Source organism: Hylaeus anthracinus, unplaced genomic scaffold, assembly GCF_026225885.1.
Source record: "Hylaeus anthracinus isolate JK02 unplaced genomic scaffold, UHH_iyHylAnth1.0_haploid 12002, whole genome shotgun sequence".
Classification (NCBI taxonomy): domain Eukaryota; kingdom Metazoa; phylum Arthropoda; class Insecta; order Hymenoptera; family Colletidae; genus Hylaeus; species Hylaeus anthracinus.
This window is the reverse complement of record NW_026534349.1, coordinates 11,970,412-11,991,007: the sequence shown is the minus strand read 5'-3', so window position 1 is coordinate 11,991,007 and position 20,596 is coordinate 11,970,412. Positions and strand designations below refer to the sequence as shown.

The window sequence follows — 20,596 nt, the reverse complement described above, 5'->3', positions numbered from 1 at the left end:
GATCATTGAAATCCGTTCACCTATTCAAGAGTTATGATTTCTTGAAATTTTAATCTGAGAATTCTGACCGAAACTGCTAGTCATCGAACAGTAACTTGTATTTGGTAACAGGTGGAATGAGATCGGTTAGACAAAAGTTGTACAATATGGAAATGAAGATTTATGTTCGAGGAAATATTATCAAATTTTTAATTTCTTACTACGGTGTTATAGGATGTTAAAAACCATTGAATTTTGTATTTAAAATTTCATCGGTATCTCTTATGGTTTCAGAAATGTTAGCATATTAGCGAAGGTACGTTTTCACCTTTACAATCGTTTTTCAGCCAAAACGGACAAGGGCACTGTGGTTTGGTCCCCATGACCTTTATATCTGCAAAAATTCCAATTTTTCGGTACGTCACAATTGCCGAATTTCTCTTATCAGTGTAGCCTTCATGATTTTAGAAAGGTGTAGTCAATTGGTCTCGGGGTCTGACACATTTCTAGGTGTTTCCCTCGAGTAGGGACCGGGGGAGAGGCCGATCGTACAGTTCAGATTAAATTTCCACAATTTCGTGTTATACGCTCGTGAAATTTAGAAAGAAACGCGTTTTCGCGAACTGCACGACGAAATGAAAGGAAATTTTCTCGCAGCAAGGAAAACACCTCCGCGCTGATGGCGACGAAGACGGCCGAACTGTTTTCTTTCGATTTTACTATTAATTAATTAATACTATTCGTCCCAATTGAAAGTCTTAATATGAAACCCAACCAAAGAGGACGTCGAATTATTAACGAAATACTATTCTGCACGTTTCGTATAACGTCAATAAATTAAACATAACCATTTCGTCGGTGAATGATAAAAAGTTAAAGTTCGGTTTTGCGTCATTAAATTGATCAAAACGCAGCACACACGAGGGTTTACCAAATTTAATCGGGATAAGATCAAAGGTGGCCATTTTCCCTGGAATTTGTATTGGTTTACGCGATCGCTGGTTGATAGTATAATCCGTGTTCTTCAAATATTAACGTCGCTTTGGTTGGTTGACCGTGCTGTACGGCAGTTGTGTTCGACCGTTATTATTGAATCTGCAATAGGCGCTTTTCAATGACGCGTGGCCCATAATAAGCGATTAACAGCGACACAACGTGGCAACGTAGCCTTTATGGGAAACCGGCATTGGCGATTGTTATTTGCCAACACCATCGTTTAAAATGGCGACGAAAGCTTTTCCGTCAGGTTGCGTTTCAGTGAAATATAGAGGGTGTTTTAGGATCAAAGCTACCACCAGGCTCGAGGCAACTTTAAAGTATTAATAAACCGTAACTGTCGAGTAAACATACAGAGTAACTGTAAAACTACTTGTGTGTGGGGCTTTGTTTTCGAGGGAAACTACTTTGAATATTTGTCTAGCTGTGTTCAATTCGATACGATTTGTCCGAGTGTCTGTCCATTACAGGTTATTTCTACTCATGACGTTATTTGTGAATGAATATTCATGTCGATTTAGATTTTTCCTCTAATTGATACGTTTACACTTATGTAACAAATAAGACACTATGTTAGGTGTTATTATGATTAAAATTAAAGAAAACATAGCCATTTTTATTTTTCATTTGTTGATTTCAAATAATTATATTCTATGAAAGAATTTTCTTTAATTATTGTATTGATTTACACGTACAAAGTAATACACCTATTTTAGGTTTTATTTTGATGGAAAAATCGATATTTAGCTTGATACTTCAATTTAAAAGGGAGAAAACTTCACAAGAACTCAGCTTCGACATTTAAAGAAGAAATGAAATGATAATAATCCAAAACAATTTTGGCACCGAAACAACAGGAAGTCTTCATTAAAATGAAAGATTAGCAATCGTATAGTCCTCTGTTATCCGGAACCATTGGCAGTATCTAAATACCGTATACTAAATTTAAAACATTATCCATTAAACACTGTATCGACAGATTCCATTGGATGTTGATATTCTTAACGTAGGAAAGCAATTTCGCCCCCTCCCCCGTGCGCAGCAATGACGAGAATTTGCACAATTACTATTTTACAAAATTTTACAATTTTATTAAAGTAATTTGCAATTACGCTTCGCAAAGATATTGTTGTGTCTCTGGAAAAAAATATGGCCGAGAAAATATAGATCTCATTAAAGCATGCAACACGTTCCACTACCAATCTTCATGTAGCAAGGAATTATAGCATGTTCTACTTCTCAGAAACATCTTGTATAAAACCATGGTTGCAAATTCTCGTCCCAAAGTATACCAACTGAAACTATTTAAAGCGTACAACGTACATAAATTTACAACTAATAAGTTGCTCTCGGAAAGTAATCATTTTCAAAGGCTTTGTTGTAATAGAAAATTAATCCGATAAATCGGAATAAAGTTTAATATTCAAGTACATTGTGTTATAAATTTTCTATATGCGATGCTCGTAATCAAAATTCAAGAATTTGCTCAAGATTTAAATACATATCTTAATTGAAAACAAAACGTGATTTTACAAGACAAGCACGAAGCTAATGAATAAATTTTGTTGTTAAAATATTTTTTCCGAAAGAGGTTTTAATAGAATTTTAATATTTAATAAGACAGAAATGGTATAAATACATTACCATGGTATTACATATTTTAAGATTTAATGAAGCACAAACATATTTCCTTTATTCCAAATGACAGTACACATAATTACAATAAAACGTGAAGAAATTGTGTCATTCATGAAAAAAACAAATTCTTGGAGCCCCTTTAGGAAAACTAATACAATTAAGGAAACAATAAAGTAAATCGGAACGTTCCATGAATATTAAACGTTGCTTTTACTGCTATAATTTATTTGCAGTGGTATATGGGGTATTGTTAGAGGACGTGACTCTTCGTTCACGACTTCCGAGTGAATAGGCTAGTGAGTTTATGCGAGATCGTAAACACTTTCGCAAGAGTTTTGTCACCGGAATGGAAATGTATCGACCCGAACCATCACTTTTTGCCGGTAGAACCCTGGAAGGTGGTGTGACAGCCAGTAGGAGAATTAATTTACACGTTCTACCAATGCAAGGCGTGACAGAGCTTTCCTCGTGCTCCATTTCATCTCGCGAAAGATTGTACAGGGTGTGGAAAAAGTATTTCCTATGTCGTTCAGGGACAAATTTGTGAATCTGATTTGTTGGAAATTGTTGGACAGGGCTTGGGGATATATCATTTGAACGTTAAAAGTTATGGTAAAATTATTGTAGTATTTATAATATATTATATACAAACATATCTTTAATATTATACACAAGGATGCATGTTGTTTGTTACTGTCGAAAAATGTATTTACTATAATAACTTTATCTAGGATAAATCTGTGCTGACAGTTCAATTAATAATTCATTTAATATAAATATTTGAGCTCCTGAAGTTTCTTTTTGTAAAGAAGTAAGTATAGGTTTAACTGCAATTTTACTTTTAAAATTAAGATTCTATGAGAAACGTATCGTAGGAAAAGAGGAAGATAAATTCTGAAAGTGAGTCGCATTAGGTTAAACATTTTAATATTGTATATATATATATAAATATCAAATAATATGTTCTCTTCCTCAATTTTTCTTATCATAATAAAGATTGTATGGATCTGTATAATTTAAATCAACTTTTGAAATTGGATTTTTCTTCTCCTCAATTTTTCTTATCATAATAAAGATTGTATGGATCTGTATAATTCAAATCTATTTCATCTATTCATCTATTTCTATTTTATGTAAAGATTCTTTATTTTCAGTTTGTCTGTTCATACAGCATGAATATTTACCATCAATCAATTCTTAAATTAAAATTATATACTAAATGTATTGTAGGGAGAAAGCAAAAATCGATCCATTATACTATAAAAATAAAACAAAGTCTCCCAATAAATATAATATAACAAAAATAACGGAAACATTGTTCACACTATCTATTTTCAATGCGTGTACCAAACAAACACATTGGACATTTAGTACAATCAACAAAAATTCTCAAATGTAAGCATTCTTTCTAACTTAAAAGGTGATGTTCTTTCTCAGCACGTGCTTCTCTTACAAGGTTCACCTAACGTGTGGCATCTAGATTATTGCAATCTACGCAATATGAATAATAAATGGGATTACGTCCAAGTTCAGTCGGAGTATTTTCATAACTTCAATGGCCTGCATGGTACACGTGTACGACACGAGTGGGATCGTTTGAAAATGTCTCTACCTTAATGGCGATGATCGTTGAGCGTCGATAAATCGTTAAGAATAAAACGATCTCAATTCGAGGTCGACCATCCACGCGAAGCTTACAATAGTCGTAAAGGGGAGACCTAATGAATTATTTTTCCCACGATGCACTGCGCTAATTCCGATGCGATCGAAGTGACGTACTGCAAGGGCATAGTAAATTATTTTCGTTCGGAGATACGATTCAGAACGCAAGTGACGTTAAATAATTTCGTAATGTTCAGGAACGTCTATTTCTGAAGGTCACCGTGTATTTCAAGATTGAACCGTGTCAAACGGAAATTTAGCGGGATTCTCCGCAGTTTTCGTATTTCTGTGTAAAGATGCTTTCTTTCAATTCTTTTGTCAGTAGAACAATTCATCGAGTATTCTCCAGAAATTCCAGTATTTTTCTATGAAAATGGTGGTTATTTTATTTAAAGTTGATTTTTTAACTCGCATAAAGCTGAACTTTGTTTGATATATCAAAAACGTATTTTATAATAAATAATTTCGGATAAAGTGTAACAGACATGTAAGACAAAGTGAGTCCTTACGATGACCCTTCTTTATTTAATTGGATGTAATTTAACATAAAAGTAGAGAAACAGTATGTCAAAAATGTAATATATAACTTTGATTCCTTGATATTTTCCTATTTCTATGCAAATATGTTTTTATTGATTCATTTCTACATCTAGCAATGCTGAGAAATGTAGATTTCTTAATCTAAATAAAGCTAATTTTTTAAAAATATTTAACAAAACTAGGTTTCTACCAGAAATACTTCCGTCTAATGTATATAATATAAATTAAAACAACGATCTACATAACATTTTTCTTCAATTATTAAAGAAATATTATATTTATTTATTTAGTTAGATGTAACCGATTTTGATGCTAATAAATTTTTGTATTTCTATACAAACTCTCTTCATTTATTTATAAATAAAGAAACTATATGCACAATAATAAATACTACGTTTTGATGTATGTAAACACTCAATATATATATATATATATATACTCAGGAGCTAAATCTTTTCAAAAAGCCCAAGGCTCTTCTAGTCACATGGAAAATGTGATGGAAATGATGAGTGAAGTTAAATTTCAAAATGAAATTGAAACTGAAATTAAGTTTAATGACGGGTGAAATTAAATTTCAAAACGAAATTGCAGCTGAAATTAAGTTTAATGACGAGTGAAATTGAAATTAAAATGAAACTTAATGACCACTGAAATTGAATGTAATAACTAGGCACGTTTTTAAATTTTGTTTGAATTACTCTTTATATTCTCTTTACCAGAGAACGAAAAATATTTTTCAAATATAAATTTTGTATTACCTTGTACGAAGAATTCGTTATTTTTTCGTCCGAGAGAATGGAGCATGAAACACGTAAAGTTCGATACGAAACATGCAAAATAATGAGAACGAAAAAAAAAACGTTACACTGGCTCAGAATTGTCAATTGAAATGTTGTGTATTTTTGTGTTGTCCAAACAACTCTGAATTCTATTTCCAACCAACTGACAGATGTTGTTCTTTTAAAAGGAATGTTAAAGGATATAGAATGTTTGTCGTGGACGGATTTTACCAATACTATGCGTTTTGTTACTCCAAGCCAGAAACATTTCACGTTCAAGTTGATAATAGTCACTGCCGATTGAATAGTCTTAAATACAAACAATTTATATTTGGGTTTACATATATTAAATTAAATGACTATATGCCGAAATTAAATTGAATTAAATTAAATTCGTGAACTGAACTGTTATAAATAAATATATTTAGTATATTATTGGTCATCTTGTGGATGTTAAACGAAATAATTTAATTTATCTGTAAACAAGTACCAGTACAAAGAAGAATATTTATTACAACTTTCGTGTAAAATAAACAAATTATCACACGTGATAGTATCAGTAGACAACTTTTAAATACCATACAATTTATATATCTCTGAAAGGACTTTTTTAATTAATAAATTCCTTTATATATAAAAAATCATACACTATGGTAGGTTTTCCAATAGAAAAAGTTTGGAAGTGACCACGAAGTGTTAAATGTCAGTAATGTTTTTGAACAAACTTTTCGTAAAGAATATTTTTCATAGTATGATATATTGATTATTCGAAATTAACAAATGAAAAGAAAAAAGTAAAATAGTAAAGGTGGTTTGATATTTACAGAATTCATTTATATAATTCAAAGATAATGAAACATACGTAAGAGATTCGAGAGTTAATTGAACCCACACGAGTCGGTAAAGAGTCATGATCAAACCGTGGATGTTCATGCACTTATGGCAAGTGAAAACATGGGAAAATATTTATTATCATAAACATATAAAATATATAATATAAATAAATGTATAAAAAATATGAACAATAAAATGCGCGTTACAGTGTTCTAAAGATACGGTTTAATTTAAATTTATAAAAATTCAATTTGCATCAACGTCCGCAGCGTAAACACGCCACAACAACCAAACTGCGTTACTACCACGACAGAGAAAAACTAAAACACGTTAGGAAATACAGTATGTAAATTTCAAGCTTGATTCGGTGTTTTACTGCTTCTGCAAAGATGGACCGATACATAGGTAATGCGGCGCGATAACATAGATAACGATACGAGAAGACAGCCGTACGAATCTCACATGTAAGTAAAGCGTATAATGAATGAGTGGCATGAGCACGCGAAATAGAGACCTCCAGCTGGAGAGTGAATCAAAGGTAGTCATTATTGCCCTCGCTATGCTCGAGCTCCGTGCTTCGCGGTCAAATTGGTGTGGGAGGTGGCGCGTTATAAAGGGGTGCTTCACACGTACGCTATAAAAGAATAATGGAAGTTCCTTCCGAAAGAGCGAAGCCTGTTCGCAATAACTCGCAATCAAGATATTAGGAGATAGAGGCGAAGACGAGGTATATTTTAAGTGACTGAGACCAAGTGCCTTCGAGACTCTCCCGTCGCGGTAACCTGAGGGGGTGAATCCCGTTGACCTCGATTTCGTAGCACACACACAAGGGTCCCTTAATCACCCTTGACCCGTTTCCACGCGAAATTGTGCATACCACCTTTTCCAATCTTCCGCCTCTACATCCACAATGATTCTTTAGAGAAGGCGTCGGGGGCGTCCCTTGAGCGTTACCTCAGGGTTTCAACCCGGTGGATATAGAGAGGCGTCGCACGGCACCCCCCAAAAATCGAGCAACCCCTAACCAAAATACCCTAAGATCCGTACAGAAGACTTTCTGATGAAACGAAAAGAAAAATGAAAATTGTGCAATTGTGTAGTTTGGGTAGTTTAAAGCAGTGATGGGCAACATCGTAATCGCAAATACGAATGCAATTGTAATCGAATGTTTTCGTGTTGTGATTACGATTACGATCGTAATCGCATCTTTCCGAGTTGCGATTACGAATACGACCGTATTTTTAAAGGTTTATTACAGCCATAGAAATTCTTTACCTCAAAACCGACATCAGATTCGCGTTCGTCACATTAAAAAACTTAGAAAACCATGCTTTTGTCAAAATACAAAATTTTAGAAAAATTACCCTATCTAGGATCTGTTCTATGGGCACGAATTTTATTTGAAAATTTTTCATTTTTGATTTCGACGAATGTATGGTTTTCTAAGGTTTGTGGGGCGAGGAACACGAATCTGAAGACGGTTTTGAGATAAAGTATTTCTATGGCTGTAAACCTTTAAAAATACGGTCGTAATCGCCGAAAAGTTTGGGAATACGATTTCAATCAATTACAATTTCAAATAATTATATTCTGTGAACAAATTTTTTTTAATTAATTCATATTACGATTTATTCGTTAGAAATATTACGATCGAAGATAATATAAATAGAGGTCCAATTTAGACAAGCTTTCTGTATATATAACTTCGCGATTGCTCGTAAAACGATGCATCGTGGTCAGGGTTTTCCTATAGGAAATATGTATAGGTGTATACACTCGATCAGAAAATGTGTCAGCGACCACCTCGATCCGATGTCCTCCTTCGCCATGCTCATATCCGTCTCCCGAGAAGCTGCGTGTCCCGTTTCCCATGAAACTGATCGCCATCCCTTTGGATGACCACCGATCGGCGGATTTATTTGCGAACGGCACAGATCGTTCGTCTAAGATCTTCTGAATTATGTATCAGATCGTCCTATAAATAATGTGAATTTCTCCGTGGGGACAGCCACGGTGTGATAAAATTTACGAGTATCAGGTGAGACGGTCACTTCTCTACTAGATAGCCCCCAAATGAAAAGGCAACGGTTTGAAATCTAAAAGGAAATACAATTCTTGGGAAAAGAAACAAAAATAATGCCGGATTGGTTCTGACTGGAATTCTTTTACAATTTTATTAGCTATTTTTATATTATAGGTACACTCTTTCGAACAAATGCTGTTTTAACTTTTAGAGCTCCATGTGCAAACATTCTTTGCTACAAGTATATCTACTCAAGAATATCGATATACCTAGTGAAGAACATATTTGTATTTATATTTGTATTTGTCTAACGATTTTGTTATCGTTTTCTTTCAATAATTTATTAGTACATGTAATGCTTTTGTTGTCAAATTGAGCTTTAAGGTTATCGTTATATTCAGAACAAAATTCTGTTTCCTTTCATCATCATGAATATTTAATTAACCAGATGTTTATATTTGCATGCAATACTAGAGATGATCAAATACTCGTGCTACAAAATTTTAATTGACATCGATGAATACCAAATTATTATTTACAAGGTCTTTTGTATTTCTCAAAATATTGGAAAGGACAAACTACCTTTTTGTCTGTTTCTTCGTTTGGTTATTCTATCGAATAACTTCATTCTATATCCATTACGTAATAGTTTTCTTTTATGTTCATTCGCATGTAAGAAATCCCACTAGACATTATATATAATCATGATCTTTTCAAAAAGGTCTTAAATATACGTAGATTTAAATGTTGAAGTTTTCACGAAATTGTTCTTATGTCACTGTAATATTAAGGAATTTGAACTTTTCAGTTTCTTAATTTGATAAATTCTCTGGAGCAAATTTTCAGTAATTTTCATATATATTAAAGTACATGTATAAAAATACTTCAAAGATGTAAATATAAAAACAAATATGAATACAAATGTGAGTATAAGTATAAATACAAAAATAAATACGAGTATATATGCAAATATCAATTAAATATATCTATATAAGTTCAATACATCCATTACATGAGACATCAATTCTTTGCATTGTAGTGGCGTTGCTTAAGTTTCTATGGAACATAATTTGATAATCCGGCATTTGTTTATGTTTGGCATGTCCTTTAAAAATCGCTGTAGAAACGGTTGTGTTTCACGTGTGAAAAGTTTGGGGTTTTCCCAAAAGAACAAGGACACCGTTCTTTCGTTTGAAATTCAGCCTGGTGAAACTTTGTCAGTTTAATAAAGAGTAACGTATGCGGAAGTTAATGGTGCTGGAATTGGACAAACGGTACGCCGAAGGTCTTTCCTTCGAGATTAAAAATTTTCAGAGTGCCGTTAGGTTCGCGTTTTTCTTGTTACCTTTTTCCCCTCCGTCTCTGCGATATTAAGAACATTCATGACGATGTTGCCGGCCGAGTAGAAAAGAAATCCTCCGTTCTCGTTGCTTCTTTCGTAGTTTTCATTGCAACGCGGCTAGAATAAACATCTTCGTCTTACAGTTCTTGTCAAGCCGTTTTGTTTCGCCGCTGGAAGTGAAAGCAACGAGCAAAGTGTTTTACAACACAATGTCGAATATTAAAAACCTAAAAGGATTTTTAATCGGGAGATTGGTTTCCATCGTAGAGTAACAACCATTAGCAGGATTATTTTAACATTTAATTGTAATTTTTGTAGTGATCTTAATTATGAATTCGTTGTTTAACTTGCCCCTTTTTGAAAGATGAGTTAGCACAGTCTCAGTAAAATAGCTCTAGAGAGCTTCAAGAAAATATTTGGTGTGGAAATTAATTCTGTCTTTTCAAGTATTTAGTATTTATTTATAAAAATTATACGTCATTTAATCTTCCTTTTGTCATATATTTCAACAGAGATCAGGATTTTATATGAAGCAAAGAACAAATTTCTCTTTCATCACGAAAACCACTTGGATATATTTTTTATTTATATTCTGATAGCAAAATCAATTTTACTTTAGCACGTGCATGTCGTTATGAAGACCAACTCGAGTCGATTTTACAAAATAAATTCCTTTATCGAACTCCATTATAAAAGAAAGATTGTTTTCATTAAAACTAGTTTTAGTTACCCTTGACAGTAATGTGTGTATTATGGAAAGAAATAGATTAAATAATAAAAATTGTACGAATTTCACACGAACGTGTTTGATAAATAATTAATCTCTCCCATTTTCGTAAAATTCACATTTTCAAGGAACGATCTAATAAACATCCGAATCATTAGTTATTTGTTGAGATAAACTCAAGATTACGTAAGATAAACACAAAGAATACTATTTTCTATGGTGTACATGTATAGATGGTAGTTTCATACTAAAGTAATCTGTAATTAAAAATACCATTGAAATTTGCATAAATATCCGCACTTTACTTAAAAGGGTTAACGTACACCATGAACAATTTGGTTGGAGCAGATGACTGAGCAGATTTGTCTCGTAAATGATTTCAGAGTTTCGAGCATAAACATCGAGCTTGCATGGACCTCGACTGACCGGTCTTTAATGCAAGGACTGCGACGAGCATCTAGTACAGCCGGAGAGGGTGAGTCTATTATTCATCCATCGTTCAATTTTTCCTTATAGCAGAGTCAACAAAAGGATCGACTTGGGAGAGCTTCCGTCAGTTTGTCTGTCGAGTGGAGTTCCTCTTTCTGTATACGTCTTTGTCGATAGCTTGGATGCTTAGAGTTCAGCAGCATTCAACGAAAGTAGAGATGGAGTGGAACATATCCCGTGTACCTTCTTATGTACGAGAACTGCATTTAGAAAATGAACCTGGGATAGTAAATTCACTGATACACGTGGACGAGAGTAATGAATATCCCTCACTGTGATTCAGGGGTCATTTTAGACCCATGGGAATATTTAAAATACTAGACTAGAACATGGGAATACTATATTTGGAAAATGAACTTTAAATGGCAAAGTGTCTGGTACTCCTGTATAGGAGTAATGAATATTATTCACCTTGGACCCTGCGTCATTATATACTCCGGAAAATATCTTTTAAATTTATAATCGATTAACAAACTGTAGATATTTATGTACATTCATATTTGTACACATTCAGACAAAAAATTGAGATCGAAACGAAAGTGTCTTATCTACTAAACAGTGTTACATATATTTTATCGTTGATATTTCGTTTATTTTTTTTTTCATTTATGCGCTCATACATTCACAGACTCTTAATTAATATTGAACGCCTTTTTTGGTCAACGATATCGTCAGATCGCTTGTTAATCAGTTCAATACTGTTGATATTCTGAGCAGAGTTTCTATGGTACGCAAAGTACTTCTTTCTTGAGTTCAATTTTTCTTCTGGAACTTTTTCACGGAGATTGACAAAAAATGATTGTTTGAAGAGGACACAATTAGGGGTTGGAACGGTGAATAAAACTACTTTCAAAAAAAGAGTTATTGCCTATTGTAAACAATTTTTTCATTAGAATGAAGTGTATTTAAAACAAAGATGAATACGAATAGAATTGTATAAACTATTATTCAGTTTCATTCTTGAAATTCAATTACTACTGCAATAATAAGGTTCGCCCAGTTGTACGAAAAAGCAACTGTACAAGCAAACAAAGCTCAATTCTCTCATGGCGTTCTGATGTAATAATCAATTGTAATCAATTTCATTTCACAGATAACTTTCGTGGATCTTCTTCGTTTCTCAATTTTTCTCCCGCATTGCCATCTCTTGTACAACACCAAACTAACTTCATAACAATTACGTTTGTAGGTTTTTCGAAGTTGGTTTAAAAGTGAGAGTTGAAAAGCAATAAAAATGTTCCATTCCTCTGAGCACTGGACTCGAGACTGATTTCTATTTCTCCTCGCAATATATTGCATTTGCACAAATTTTAGGAAGCTCAAGAATTACTTGCGTGAGTTGAGGACTTATCAAGAGCAGTTTCACGAGAAATTTCACTGGAAACGCCTAAAGTCTCGAAGTAAGCGTCTTTGTCCGTTCTTCTTGCACTTGGAAAGTCGCGAATAAGGAATTTCAGTCTCATTGCGACCCCGTTCCGTAGAGATAGATACCAAAGACGTTCGATTCACATTCTCCTAGTGACGAAGCAATCTTCTTCCTGACACTTTCGCGGGCAAACGCTTTCGTTTGAAGCGGTAATTGGATGAAATCGCAGCAGAAATTACAGGAACGTTTTATAAGTCGAAGAATCCAACGATGTCAGCCAATAATGTCCTTCGATCCTTTTTAACGATTCTTGGGTCCTTCAGGTAATTCTTAACTCCTTAGAGATAACTATGCTTTTAAATCAGGCGCAGTGTAACGGAAATTAATAAGAAATATCTACACTTGGAATGTTTGCAGCAATCATTCATTTTATTATTTTAGTTTTTATTAGTTTTAATTAAAATCTATGAGCAATGCCAAATTTCGTATTAAACGCGAAGATTTTAAATGTATGGTCTAATCGACAATTGTTTGTGAGTAAAACTATATAATAAAAAAGGTTTCGAATTATTTATGTTAGATTTTTAACTTTTAGTAAGGTGAAACGTATTTTGGATCTTCGTTATAATTTTGAATCTCGAATATATGATTTCAAAATTATCGCCTACACATAGTAATGAATTCCTTTCTAAATAAAACTTACAATTTATATTACATTTTTTATTAGATCTTTATAAGAGTCTCGTCGGAGCATTAACGAGGTTTGCTTAATAAAAATGAGTTCAAATATGACCTTATTCGGATTACTGAAATGGTTTTTGAAAAGAAAATTTAATTTTGAATATCTAAAAGTAATCCGAATAAAGTCGTGTTTGGGCTCATTTTCATCAGCTAAATCTTACCAATTCATTGATAAGACTTAAATAAATATATAATTAAAAATATAAAAATTTCAATGTTTATTGATAGATAAAATTTTGCTCTGCTGATGTAAAAATTACTTAAAATTCTCTTTTGAAAGTGTGAATTACCAGTATTCAAGGAATTTTGAAAAGAAGAATGCTGGAAATATTGAAACAATCGTGTGTTTATCATTCGATCGTTAGGCAATCAGAACACCAGGAAGTACGCACGCTTCCAAGGGTTAATTGATCAGTCAGATTAGCAATCGAAGCATCTAGGGTTCATACTGCAAACAGCAAGTCAGAAGCAATCGGACCTCTATTAATCATTATGGTCTGCTAACATCCAAAGCACTCGGATTTGAGTTAGGTCAACTAGACTGGATTACGTAGTTGGCTTGCAGATAGCGTTAAAAAAAGGATTTCAAGCTTTACTATTTATAGAATCAATCGTAATTAAAAAAAATAGTCGATCTGCGTAAATCAACAAATAAATATTTTCAAAGTTAGGTGTGATTTTTCTTTAAGGAAATTTGTTTTTTCATCAAACACTGAGTATATACTTAAATATCGCAGATGCTTAATAATAATAATTCCGTTGTATATACTATCTTTTATTCGATATGTCTAAAAAAAATATTACAAAAGAATTATTAGGATACTTTATTCAGGTTTCAGTAACACGTCTTAAAATTGCTTGATACTAAAATCATTTTCAATAACAGTAAAGATTTTTTAAACTAAATGTCAGGTGAATAAATTGTAAATATAAAAATTTATTTTGTACTAGAATCGACCTGTATAACTATGAATGAATGACTTTCAAGTATAGGTCATTGTATTCGTTTTGAAATGTTCTATCAGAATGTGTAAAGACACTACATCAATTAATTAATTAAAAGAAAAAAAAAACAGAATCGACCTTCATATCTCCTCCACACTTTCACCGATGAAAAAAGTTATTGGGACAACGGTACATGCCCTTCGAAATGAAGCAAGTCTTGTCCGACACTTGTTTATTTCTATCGCTAAAAGTATGCGAATTATTCAGGTGGCATGTTTCAAATGCCTCACCCTGTATAATAATTTTTTCAAATTACACATTTGCTATGGCGAAGATGATTATTTTATTTACTTTGTAAATGATCGAATTCGAAAAATGACCGATGAAAATTAGGTCATCGTTTCCGACGATGGCCGGTGGTGTTTGGCAATGCCAGTCGAATTTTCGTCGATGGTAAACGTGACATTCAGATCGTGGCTCGCATCCAGGCCAATCACGCCTTGCAGAAGAATTAGCTGGTTTCAAGAACAACCACACGAACCTCTCTCCCCCCCCTCTCTTCGTCCGCTATTCCTACCCGGTTCGTCCATTTTTTTTCTTTCGTTTCCTGTTTTTTGCGATCCAAGATGAATTCCCGACAGGCTGCCGAAACGAGCAGGTTTTTCCACGAAATACACGTTGGCAACGAGCTCTGTCGAATTGAGACGAGTCGACTGGTGATAATGACTCCTGCAACTCGTCCTGCTTTCGTTTCTTTCCCCCATGGTCCTACAGTCTGAGATGAAAATATACACACTACAGGCTATGATATATATTTGCATGCTGTTAAACGAATTCTTATTGTGGAAGTTACAAAAGAAATTCGTATCGCTGAAGTCGTAGAAATTTATATTATTAAAATGAACGGATGTAGCGTAGGGATTGTTTAAGAAATTTGTATTCATGCGATTCATTTTTAATATCGAAGACAGTCTATGCAGAATGTGCTGATTGTAATTAGGTACGATAGCTAGCCTGATACTAAATTGAACGATTTCTTAAAGCATAGACTATTCAAGATATTAGTGGAATTCGTTTATAAAAGTCATTAAATACGAAGGGTTCGTTTATTAGGACATTTCTTAAAAGTATTCACTGCGCAATGCTTTCGTTGACCTTCTTATAATTGTTCCTTCGCGTCGGACGGATCATGCTCCCCACCCGTTGAGATACTCTGTTTCTCAATATTGAACGCGCGCTTGAGCTAAGTCTATCGCGACGGGGAAGCTCTTAACGCTACGAGTTAAAAATAATATACTAATAACTATCCTCAAAACGAGAAGTTATTGCCTATTACTTAATCGGGTGTAAGCGATGTTTTATATACTTTATATACACATATATACATTCCAACAATAATATACTGTAATCACATTTTCGTTGTAATGCATAACGTACAATATACAACATAATAACAGTGATGAGCAAAACTCTAGGCTTCGAATAAATCTGAAGTTTGTCGATTTGTTTGTCTCGTTTCCTTCTTTGGATAATCTTCAAAAGAAAAAACGAGACAAACATATCGACAAACTTCAGATTTATTCGAAGCCTAGAGTTTTGCCCATTTCTGCATAATAAATACGAGTTTTTAAACGTTTGTATTCGATCATAAATAAATTACGAAATAAAGACGACGATTTCTACGGATTTTAGACAAACCACGTATAGGAGCCGTTACGTCAGTCGTAATTTTCGCATGTGAAGATCGTTGAGCATATTGCAAAGCCAACGTTGCGTAATGAATTTATAAAATTAGACAGCTGAATACGCGGGAAATGCGTCGTGAATTGAAATATATGGAAATGAAGATAAACTGGCTACGATCCATTCATTACAAAACCAACAACAAACGAGCTGTTTGGATGAACGGTTCGTTTTTACAAAGGAATATATCACCGTTGATAGTTTTCCTGCCGAGACGTACCACCTATGTAGTTAGAAAAATAACAATAAAAATAAATGTACGTATGCTGATCGCGCATTGTTCTAGTTCTGACGCAAACTCTACAGCTCTAGGCACATCAATTGTTTATGAATCGTGATGATGAGGAATGAATAAAAATAAACATTGAATATGAAAATTAATAAGTTAAATTTCCTGTCGTGGTCCTCTAACAAATAAGTTTTTATTCCGTCTGAATTTTATATCAAAATACTTTTCTTGAATGCAATATTTATTATTCATTTTATATTAACCTCATTTCAAGGCCTCTGTAGAAACATATTACAAACATAATTTGATAGATTTTAGTGGGTACAAAATGAACTGATTACTACTATTTTAACTATAACTATATACTTTATTCACAACACAAGGTTTCATACATCTCGACTGGGCGCCCATTAACCGGCAACTGCTTCATAAAACATCGGCACCGATAAATGACGACCGGTGGCGCGTTCGCATCTACATTGTCCCGAATCTTTCTCTTTAATAATTCATATTCAATTTATAACAGTCTAAAGCATAAACACATGAAATGAACTATTTACAAATTTACAGAAAGTTCATCAGAGACACTCTTAATCTTTATTTTACTCATCATCACATAATTTTAGGTTTTATTTTGTTCTGTGATGCCACACATCAGTTCTGAATCATGCGTTTAATTTATTCATCATTAAAGTACGAATATTTATCCATGCTCTTAAAAAACACAATGGTATTAGGTAATCATTTCGTCTTTTTATTCCTAATACATATAATAAAATATAACAATATTTTCTATAGATCTGCTATGTATTACGTAATTAATTAATTCCTCGTTAAAGTTCAAATATTATCCATCCCTTTAAAAAAGACAAGCTGTTTATTAAAGGTGCAAGATACTTATTTTATCCGTTTCTCGTATTAATTTTCTCGCGTTTGTTCGTTTGAGTGGACTTCGAATGAAAGACAACGCAATTGCTTGTAAAAACTTTAATTCACGGGCTTCGAGTTAAGACTGACGACGATAATGTTTGATTAAAATTCAACGGATATTCCGTCTGACCTTTTAGCGAGAACTTGATCACGGGAACTCTTTTTCATTCACGGGGACTCGTAATTTCACGCCCACGTTCAATTTATAACGCCTACGAGGCTTTCAGCTATATTCCGTCACCACCAGCGCGAGACCAAAAGCCTTTTTGTAGCTTTTTAATCCGTTGAACTGTAAGTAGCCGTGCCTCGCCTCGCCTTGAGTTAGACTCGGTGTACCTGTCAAAGAATATTTGCAACTGTAACATTCGCTCCCTTCCCTGAATACTTTGGAAATTGTGTCTTCTATTCACGCTACTTGAAAAACAAAAATTAGAGTGAAAAAAGTAACGACCATGTTACATTTATTTGAGACGCGACATCGAATCCATTTATGCAAAATATTAATATGTTTTCCAGTTTTAAGGAACGAGAAACAAATATTTTCAACCCTTGACTACCTTTCCCGTGAGAAAATATAATATTAATTATTTTCTTACATTTATTTGATCGAGAAAATCTGATTGTTATTTTAAATCGTGCGAAATTTAATGATAGGCACAGATTCAAAGTTATGTATTTGGATCCCGTTCAAGGGTCACATAAAATCATTTAATAGAATCATTAGGTGTAGAAATTATTTCTCTGCCTTCACATTTAAATATTTATAACTTCAGTTTAAATAGAAATATTTACCCACTATTTTGTTACATTAAAGTATTAACTATCAATTATTAAAGTATTAAGGGTCACATATGTTAAGATAATCGTCGATTTTTCAGTGAAGAAAAAGTAATAAATCAAATAAAACAATACACTTTCTTTTTTACAATGGAACGAAATGAGACACTGAAATATATTTCTAGACTCATTTGTATCTTACTAATAAGTTTACCTTCGATTTCTCATCATTTCTCCTTCATTTTTTCATGAAATTATTTCTTCAAATGAAACGAAGTACACGAAGACTTCAATTACTAAAATTTATAGATCCGGTGGATGAGACGCCGGGACATAATTTTAGGATCCATTACACAGAGACGGTTAGTGTGAACATTCTCTCAAGGAAAAGATACTTCGAAAGCAGCATAAAATGCAGGATGGGAAGTTTCGAGCGTCAGAGAATGAAAAGTTTGCCTCGTGTAATTCAGATCCCCTGTTTTCTCCGAAAATATTCATAGTGTCGTATTCTGCGCTTCGCTTGCGCAATAAAAGAATGGAAACAGTTGTTAGATTGCCCGAACTTCCCAGTTTCGAATTCGTCACAATATTCTGCTTCGTCTCGAATCTAGGATCATTTGCATTTTGGTGTTAGAAAGTAATTTCACTGTCTAAGGTTGTGAAAGGTTCGCAGTCGAAAGTAGGATTTATTACGAACTATGCTCATAAGCTCTACATTTTTATTTTCTAAACATGACAAGCATCACGTTTAAATTTAAATGTAACTCCATGAAAGTCTGAAGCATCTTCGCTCTTCTTAACTTCAGCGATTACTATACGTGAAGGAATTCCGTTGGCGCCGAGAGCAGATCTACTCTACAAGATTAATAGTGCAATCAAACGAACATTTTCATTACCGTTTTATCACATTACCCGTACAATTGAAACATTTCCTGCTTAATTTTCCTTTTCACGAATAATGCAAGAAGTCGTACGGTACCGTGCGCTAATGTCTCTGAAAGGGAGAAAACGGTGGGTTTTGTTGAAAAGCAAAGGAATTTTAATTACAGCCCCGAATCGAAACATGCACTTTTCTATTTCAGTGCGGCCACCATTTGCATTCCGCTGTGCTGTTTGAATTCTAAACCCTTTTCTCGTCCAGTGGAGCGCGTTATGCGCACGCGTGTATAGGGAATAAAGTGGGTGGCTCTAGCAACATTATTTCGCAGGACATTTGGCACAGGTGCGCTGACCTATCGATGTGACTCTGGTTTGTGTACCGTTCGTGCATCCTCGCTTTTCCCCTGTCGCGTCTTTCTATTCGGTACGCTCGAGCTCGGCTTACACTTGTTTTTCCATCGTTTCGCAAACAACCACTCACCGCGCTGATTTTGAATCCTCTTACAGGCTTCTACCTTATAAGCTTTTTATTACTCTGAATAGAAATTCCAATATTCTATCCTTCTAAATGTTTATTTCTATCATTTAAACTAGTCGTAGAAATTTGTATAAAGTTCGTTAAACATTTGTGACAGTATTAACAACGAAGTGACGCTGTGATGTCGATAAAAATGAATAAACATGACCGTATTCGGAATACTTTCATTTATACGTGTTTGCTGTACGATTCTCGTTTTATTGTTACTCAAAATAATTTAGTGGGACCGTATGAGGTCGTGTTTGGACTAATTTTTATCGTGAAAACTTCAACCATTCGTTGACTACATTTTCAAGAAGATATAACGAAACAAAAAGTATACATGTCGAATTGAGTAATCGCCTCCTTTTCGAAGTCGGTTAAAAATTAAATGAAAATAAATAAATAAAAATGAAATGAGGATTGATATTCTTTGGAAGAAGCCCATTGATTTCGTTAAGAATGCATTCTTTAGTTAAGAAATCGAATATGTTATACATTTTAGCGGTTCGAACCTTTCACTCGAAATTTTTCAAACCATTCAACGAAAAACTACCTTCTTTTTCGAAAAGCTGTTTTGGTATTACGAACAAACGTCACTTCGTTGGATCGCAGTTTAAATTCGCATGGGAAATGTACACGCTGCGCTTTGACTTTGATCCATTGTTCGCTGTGTTTTTCAATTCTACAACAACGTAATTCTTCGTCACCTCACGCTAATATACCAATTCAAAACGATAGTTGACAATCAAATATAAACAGATACGCACGTTTACTTAACAGTTCTTAATATTACTGTTAAACTCATTTACACGAGATATATTTCTTTTTCATATAAAAACTCGTTTTATATTTTTACAACTGAATGTCTCAGATGTACTATAAAAATATGAAAAAAAAAAAATATATTTTGCTGCAAAAAACTCACAAAATAACTTCAGTTCTTGTTTTTTACGGAAGAAGAACACTTTCGAAACTTTTATAGAAACCAATAAATTCTTCGCTCGACACCATCGAACTTTTATTCAAAATGTTCGTTGTTAACCTATCGAAGAACCGGCGCGGTACAGTTATGTACAGTATTGTACAGTTATTGGAGTTGCGGAGATGCGGCTCTGGACAGAATTCGTATTCAGAATTTTCGGGGGCGGGGGTGGAGGGGGGGTGACACCATTGATCAAGGTTTCGCGTGACAGAAAGCAACGATTAATAGCAATTCTATCAAGAAAACGCATTTTATGGACAAAAAGATGAATTTCCGTCGCGTCGCGAACATGGCTCGCGTCCTATTTTTATAGATTCGCGGGGCGGCAAATAATTCGGTCAGCGTGTACCGGCGTAAGAAGTCGCGGAAAATTTTGAAACGGAAGAGCGATGTTCCTCGAAATAACGATGGGGAGAAACTACCGACTTCTTACTCGTCGCTGGGAGGGACAAAACGTTTCCACGCGGTTGCAAGA

General features: G+C 33.9%; 1 protein-coding gene across 6 annotated transcripts in view; it reads left to right on the top strand.

Moving 5' to 3' along the window:
* LOC128891870 (heparan sulfate glucosamine 3-O-sulfotransferase 1) overlaps nt 1-20,596 on the top strand; it is a 204,030-nt gene that overhangs the window by 96,211 nt on the left and 87,223 nt on the right. For all 6 annotated transcript variants that reach the window (XR_008460937.1, XR_008460938.1, XM_054151787.1 and 3 more), the window contains one exon: nt 10,904-10,995. The gene's annotated coding sequence lies outside the window, so the exon portion shown is untranslated. The remainder of the gene's footprint in view (nt 1-10,903; nt 10,996-20,596) is intronic.